The sequence below is a fragment of the Phyllobates terribilis genome, unplaced genomic scaffold (assembly GCF_046119375.1).
Source record: "Phyllobates terribilis strain yellow unplaced genomic scaffold, ASM4611937v1 Scaffold_7__3_contigs__length_470593459, whole genome shotgun sequence".
Taxonomy (NCBI): domain Eukaryota; kingdom Metazoa; phylum Chordata; class Amphibia; order Anura; family Dendrobatidae; genus Phyllobates; species Phyllobates terribilis.
The window spans coordinates 77,094,390-77,101,896 of NW_027362767.1; positions in this window are offsets into that span (position 1 = coordinate 77,094,390).

The following is a 7,507-nucleotide window of genomic DNA, read 5'->3' on the forward strand; positions in this document are numbered from 1 at the left end:
TTAAAGACATCAGCATAAGACCAATAAGGAATCGGAAGTCCAGGTAGATTAGCTGGGGTAGGAGAAGGACGGACGGGATGGACGGGAACCAGACAAGTCTTATGGCAGTCCTGTCCCCAGCGAAGGACTTCTCCGGTCTGCCAGTCAAGCACGGGTGCATGTCTCTGGAGCCAAGGTAGGCCTGGCAAGAGGGCGTGGGAGAGTCCAGGCAGAACATGAAAGGAGATACTCTCAGAATGCAGCATTCCCACCTGCAGAGTAATGGATTCGGTGATGAGTTGGATGGGGCGTGGTAAGAGACCCCCATCCACGGCAGCAACAGACAAGGGTACAGCCAGAGGTTTGGTGGGGATGCGGTATTTCTCTACCAGGGACTGTGAAATAAGATTCCCGGCTGCTCCAGAGTCAAGTTGGGCTAGTTCGAAATAACGGTTCTCCCCGCAGACGATTGAGACTGACAACAGCAGAGATGGAGAGGATTTATTCTTGTCTAGGTCGACCTCTCTGAGCGAACCTAGACACAGGCGTTTCCCGACCTCTCCGGGCAGGTACGGATCCGGTGCTCCTTACTGCCACAGTAGAAGCAGCTCCCCTCGGCACGGCGTAAGTCCTGACGGGTTTTGACCATCTTGGTCTGGTCGACCTGCATAGGCTCAGGAGAGTGTACCTGGGTAGAGACGGAGGGAGTGACGGGTTTCTGAAAAGTAGGAGCTAGACGTGGTAACCTCCTCTCACGGGTGACCTCTTTGGCACGCTCCTGGAACCGTAGGTCAATCCGGGTGGCAAGAGTTATTAGGTCATCGAGAGTGGTAGGGATGTCCCGACCGGCAAGTTCATCTTTAATACGGCCGGACAGACCCTCCCAGAAGACGGATACCAGAGCGTCGTTATCCCAGGCCAGCTCCGAGGCAAGGGTACGGAACCGTATGGCATATTGGCCCACGGTGAGACTTCCCTGACGGAGGCGTAGCAGTGATGATGCGGATGAGGTCTTCCGTCCGGGTTCATCGAAGACTTTCCGGAAAGCCGTGAGAAAAGCAGGCAAGTTGGACACCAGGGGGTCTCCTCTCTCCCATAGAGGATTTAGCCAGGCCAGGGCCTCCCCGGTGAGATGGGACATGATGAATGCAATTTTGGCTCAGTCGGAGTTAAACTGGTGGGACAATAGTTCAAAGTGCAGGGTGCACTGATTTATGAAGCCCCGAGCCTGGGCGGAGTCGCCTCCGAAGCGAGGAGGTGCAGAAAGCCGGGGTCCAGGGTAGGATACCATGGTATTAGTGGGCAGCGGAGCTGCCGGATTGCGAGACATGGCACTGGCGGAGGTTGCTGGTGGAGCAGTCAGAGTGTCCAGGCGAGTATTGACATTCCGCAGGTGACCCAGGATGGACTCCTGTTGGGACCTTTGACGGGACAGTTCATGACACAGGTCCGAGAGCGAGGGAGCTTGGGTGCCACCGGGTTCCATGGCCCGAGCAAACTGTAACGGGTCTGGGAGGCGGAACCTCTGAGCTACTATACAAGGGGGCGGTCCTTGTAAGGGAGCGGGTGGCGACCAGGGAAGATGGGCAGGAAGTCACAGCAGGTGACCGGGACAGTCTCTGAGTGAACGGGCTGGAGGTCACGGCAAGTGACCGGGGCAGTCTCTGGATGAACGGGCAGATGGTCACGGCAAGTGACCGGGGCAGTCTCTGGATGAACGGACAGATGGTCACGGCAAGTGACCGGGGCAGTCTCTGGGTAAAGGGTTGGTACGACCTGTGGCGGCTGATGGTAGACGTGAGCTCCCAGGTGAGCAGGCGAGAGTCTCTGGATGAACGGGTGGTCACAGCATGTGACGGCGGAGCCTCCAGGAAGACCAACAGACAGGCGGCAGATGAGCGCTCCCAGGTGAGCGGGCAGAAGTCTCTGGACAGGCGGGTGGTCACAGCACGTGACGGCAGAGCCTCCAGGTAGGCTAGCAGACAGGCAGCAGATGAGCGCTCCCAGGTGAGCGGGCAGGAGTCACTGGACAGGCAGGTGGTCACAGCACGTGACGGCGGAGCCTCCAGGTAGGCTAGCAGACAGGTAGCAGATGTGTGCTCCCAGGTGAGCAGGCAAGCTGGTCCATAGACAGACTGACAGGAGTTGGAAGGCAGACCGTCGGACCTCAGGCAAGCAGGCAGGTGGCTGAAGTGCGCTCCCAGGTGAGCGGACAGGCTGGTCCTTAGACAGACTGACAGGAGTAGTAAGGCAGACCGTCGGACCTCAGACTAGCAGGCAGGTAGCAGATAATCAGGCAGGAATAAGACAGCAAGCTGGCAGGAATCTGGCAGGTATCTGGCAGGTAACTGGCAACGGGACCTGAGGGCTGAAGCAGAGTAGTGAACAGTGCAACAACATTGCTCGGGCACCTCCATTTTGGAGGAGGTGCCTTATATATGGTGAAGTCCTCCGGCCATTGGCCGGGGACTCCTTAGGACGGCGCGCGCGGCCCCTTTAAGAGGGAGGGAGAGCGCGCGCGCGCGCCCTAAGCACAGTGGCCGGGAAGGAGCGCGCGCTGCCAGCAGAGCGGGAGGAGGACGCCGGGCACGGAGCAGAGAGGTGAGGGGAACAGCGTCCCTGCCTAGCAGAGGGCAGGGACGCCGGCGCTACACAATGTCACTCCGCTCTCAGGAAAGAGACCGGAGATTCGCCGAGGGATTGTGTCTTTATTATGGTAAAGCTGACCATTTGATTAAGCATTGTGAGGGTCGTTTAAGTAAAGAAAAAAAAAAGGTCAGTTACGCCCGTATAGCTTGTTCATGCTCTGCAGGAGTGTTTCTTTCTGGGAGTACTACTCTGCAGGGAGATTTGATTGAATTTCAGGTATTTGTGGATTGTGGTTCAACACTTAATGTGATTGATAAAGAGTTTTTGGAAAACCTTAAATTGAAATCCAAACCTTTGTCATCACCTATTTCTGTGGTTGCAATTGATAACACTCCTTTGAATTGTATTACTCACAAGACTGCTGCATTTCTTCTCACTATCAATGGAGTTCACCAAGAAATTTTGGACTTGGTTGTTTTGGATAATTTGCCCTCTCCAGTTGTTCTAGGATTGCCTTGGTTAAAACTGCACAATCCTTTATTGGACTGGTCTACTAATGTGATTAAGTCTTGGAGTTTAAAGTGCTATGATAAGTGTTGTAATGGTCGCATTGCGGCTGTGGAAAAAGGGGAATTACCTGTACCTATTCAAGATTTTTCTAAGGTTTTTTCGGAGGAGTCGCAAGTTTTACCTCCTCATAGGGATTATGATTGCGCCATTGAGTTTGTTCCGGGTGCTACTCTTCCCAAAAGTCGCTTGTTTAATCTGACTATCCCTGAAAGAAAGGCCTTGGAGGAGTACATAGAGACTAGCCTGGCTGCTGGTCACATTAAACCTTCTAAGTCACCTGTGGCAGTTGGATTCTTCTTTGTTAAAAAAAAGGACGGCGGTTTACGTCCATGTCTGGATTTTCGTGAAATTAATAAGATTACCGTACTCAATTCCTACCCATTGCCGTTAATTCCTGACTTGTTTAACCAGTTAGTGGGAGCCAAGTGGTTCTCCAAAATTGATCTCCGGGGGGCATACAATTTGTTACGTGTGAAGGAGGGTGATGAATGGGAAAACTGCTTTTAACACTCCGGTAGGTCATTTTGAGAATCTGGTGATGCCTTTTGGTCTTACCAATGCACCTGCATTTTTTCAGAACCTTATTAATGACATCCTGAGACCTTTGATTGATAAGAATGTGGTTGTGTATTTGGATGACATTTTGATTTATTCACCAGATCTAGAGTCCCATTGGCAGAGTGTACGTGAAGTTTTGCAGTTATTGAGTGATAATTCACTCTTTGCTAAGCTGGAGAAATGTGAGTTCGCTGTGCAGAAAATTTGTTTTTTGGGCTACATTGTCTCCAGCGAGGGCTTTGAGATGGACCCTGTGAAGGTTCAGGCTGTGCAGGAATGGCCTAGGCCTATTGGTTTGAAATCTATACAGAGATTTTTGAGTTTTGCCAATTATTACAGGAAATTCATTAAGAGTTTTTCTGTAATTGTTAAACCTCTAACCGATCTCACCAGGAAAGGTGCGAATACGGCCCAGTGGACTACTGAGGCCATTGAAGCGTTTAAGTATCTCAAAGAGAGGTTCAGTTCTTGCAGCCTGATGAGACCAAGCCTTTTTTGGTTGAGGTCGATGCTTCAACGGCGGGGGTCGGAGCAGTTTTGTCTCAGGAGAACAAGGGTGGAGTACATCCTTGTGCCTTCTTTTTGAAAAAAATTTCAGAAACCGAACTGAATTATGATGTTGGAAATCGGGAGTTGCTGGCTATTAAACTCGCGTTTGAACATTGGCGTCATTTTTTGGAAGGCGCTAGATTTCCTATTCAGGTTTTCACAGATCATAAGAATTTGATCTATCTGGATGCAGCCAAGCGCTTGAATGCCCGTCAAGCTAGTTGGGCACTTTTTTTTTCTCGGTTTCATTTTTCTGTTACCTATATCCCTGGTACTAAAAATGTTAAAGCCGATGCTTTATCTCGCAGCTTCTCTCCTACGGTCGGTGCCGAGGAGGAGGAGAGCATTTTACAGAAAGGAGTTGTGGTGGCGGCTTTGGACTCCGTTTTGGAGAATGGGATTCTGAATGCTCAAGATGATGCTCCAACACTCCCCATGGGAGGTTGTTCGTGCCTAGAGCCTTTAGGAGAGATTTGTTTGTGGAATGTCATGAGTCTCAGTTGGCAGGTCATCCAGGAGTTTGGGAGACTAAGAGACTTATCAGTCGCAGTTTTTGGTGGCCTGGATGGCAGAAGGAAGTCATCAAGTGGGTGCGTCAATGTACTGTGTGTGCTAGGTCAAAGGCTTCACATACTCCAGCTGCGGGGTTGCTTTGCCCTCTGGAGGTTCCTAGTGCGCCTTGGACGCATCTCACAATGGATTTTATTACTGATCTTCCTGTGTCCGAGGGTTTTACTGTCATCTGGGTGGTCGTGGACCGTTTTAGTAAGATGTGTCATTTGGTTCCATTCATTAAGTTGCCCTGCGCCAAGACACTCGCTAAGGCGTTTGTTAAGGAGATTGTCAAGCTTCATGGCGTTCCCACGGATATTGTTTCTGATAGAGGACCTCAGTTTGTGGCTCGCTTTTGGCGTGCTTTTTGTGACAGGTTGGGAGTCCATTTGTCTTTTTCGTCTGGTTATCATCCTGAGTCGAATGGACAGACTGAAAGAAAGAACCAGGATGTTGAACTGTTTTTGCGTTGTTTTGTGGCGGACAATCAAGAGGTGTGGTCGGAGTTTCTGCCTCTCGCAGAATTTGCTCTTAACAATCATACATCCTTCTCTGCTGGGTGTTCTCCTTTTTTTTTGTACTGGGAGACATCCGTCTTTTGGTTCGTTCTCCAAATTGGGGTCGGCGGTGCCGGAGGAGGAGAATTTTTCCGGTGATTTGGAGAGAGTTTGGACTAATGTACGTTGTAACCTTCAAGAGGCTAACAAGAAGTCCAAGAAGTATTTTGACAGGAAACGTAAAGAGGTTTTGTTTACTGTGGGTGACATGGTTTGGTTGTCCTCGAAGAACCTGCAGTTGAGGATTCCCTCTAAAAAACTGGGTCCTAAGTTTGTGGATCCATTTAAAGTGCTTCAGGTTGTTAACCCGTCTGCTGTTAGGTTGGATGTCCCTACTTCCTGGAAGATTAATCCTGTGTTTCATGTTTCCTTGTTGAAAAAGGCTGACGTATCTGATAGGGACGCCACTGTCACAGTTCCTCCTGTGGTGGAAGACGGCGAATATGAAATTTCTCGTATCTTGAATTCTAGATGGCATAGAGGGAGATTACAGTATCTTGTCTCCTGGAAGGGTTTCGGTCCCGAAGACAACTCCTGGGTGAGGACGGATGATGTCTCTGCTCCTAGGCTTGTTAAAGCTTTCCACAGGAGGTTTCCGGATAGGCCTGGGCCTGGAGAATCCTCAATAAAAGAGGGGGTACTGTTAGAACCCTCCTGTTTGTTTTTTCTATCTTGTGGTTTGCGGTCACGTGGCCATCTGCCTTTATATTCCAGCTCCGCCCTTCTGGCTGTGCTGGACTTCAGTGTTTTACTGTCTCTCTAGCCTGGTGCTCCGGTGCCTTTCTCTGTCAAGTTCGCTTGGTCCTCTGGGACCTCTAGAACTTTTTGTCAGTTTGTCTTTTTGTGTTCTGCAACAACTTCTGTTTAGGAGGTGTCCCATTTTTGTTCCAGTCCTTAGCTCTTTTAGGGACCCCTCCCTTAATTCTATAGGTCTTCGTTCAGACTAGCCGAGGACTAAGGTGGGTCTGTTCACTAGGAACAGGCAGCCCGCTACATCGTAGGGATTCAGCTTAGTCTTACTGTAGGGACAGCTTTCCCCTATCTTTCCTTAGTATATGTTGCAGATCATAATAATAACTGTGTAGCCGAACCGCTCCTTTTGGTACAGAAACATATCCTACAAGACATGTGTGGTTGACTGGCCTGATATTGATGTGAATGGTCCCTGTTCCTCCTGCTCTTTCTCCTTTGCCACCACCTCATCCATCATTTATCACCTGAAGCTTTGTTTTAACGGGAGTCATAGAACTGGGATAGTAGCAGGAAAACATCCAGCAATCCTCGGAGGAGGTAGGATATGCGCCAAAACGCTGACCACCTCAGGCCTAGCTGCTACTACATACATGTGACGCGCCCCCTGGGCCTGTGTTGTGCAGGGGAACCCGGAACCAGGCCTGTTGTAGAATGCTGGGGGTTGTAGTCTCCGTGTGGCGGTGACCCGGTCCGTGCCCAGGGTGGTCAAACCAGTGGCAGTCTTAATGTATAGCAAATGTCTGACTACGCCACCCGTGGATTGCGGTCAGTGGGGACCGCTGCTGCGCTGCCGACCGCTGAGGCTGATGTTGTCTGCGCAGCCGAGTATGGGATAACTCCCCACGGGAGAAGTATTGCCTCAGGGCAGCTAATGTGAGAGAAGATGGGAGTGATGGTGTGAGGGTCCCAGTGCTAATGGTGCTGGTGCGGCAAGGAATCACAGAGACGTGAGGTGCAGTTCAGGGTCTTTACTGATGGTACAAGGCAGACCCTCCCGGGAGTACTGGCTAGTATAAGGGGTCTGGTCAGTCTGAGAGCAAGCAGGAGTTCCCCTGGCCAGGTGGAGTTGTAGGCCTCCCCGTTTATCTGCACTCTTCCTGGCTACCTTGCTGTCAGCGGTTACAAGTAGCCCACGTCCCTGAGTATACCGTGTGGTGCTCACCCGTATGGCTGGTGACTTGGGGCCTCCTGTTAGCCTCCGCTCCTGGATGGCGGCGCTGGTCCCTTCTTTGTGACTGAGCCTCCGGGCTTCTATGGCCAGAGGACCTGGAATCCCCTGCCGGCTGGTTTCTGCTGCTGGGTATATATCAGTCCCCACAGCCTCGGACTCCTGTGTCCGGTTTTAGTAACTTCAGCCAGAGCGAGCTATATCTCTGCTCACAGCCCCTGGCCTTCTGCCT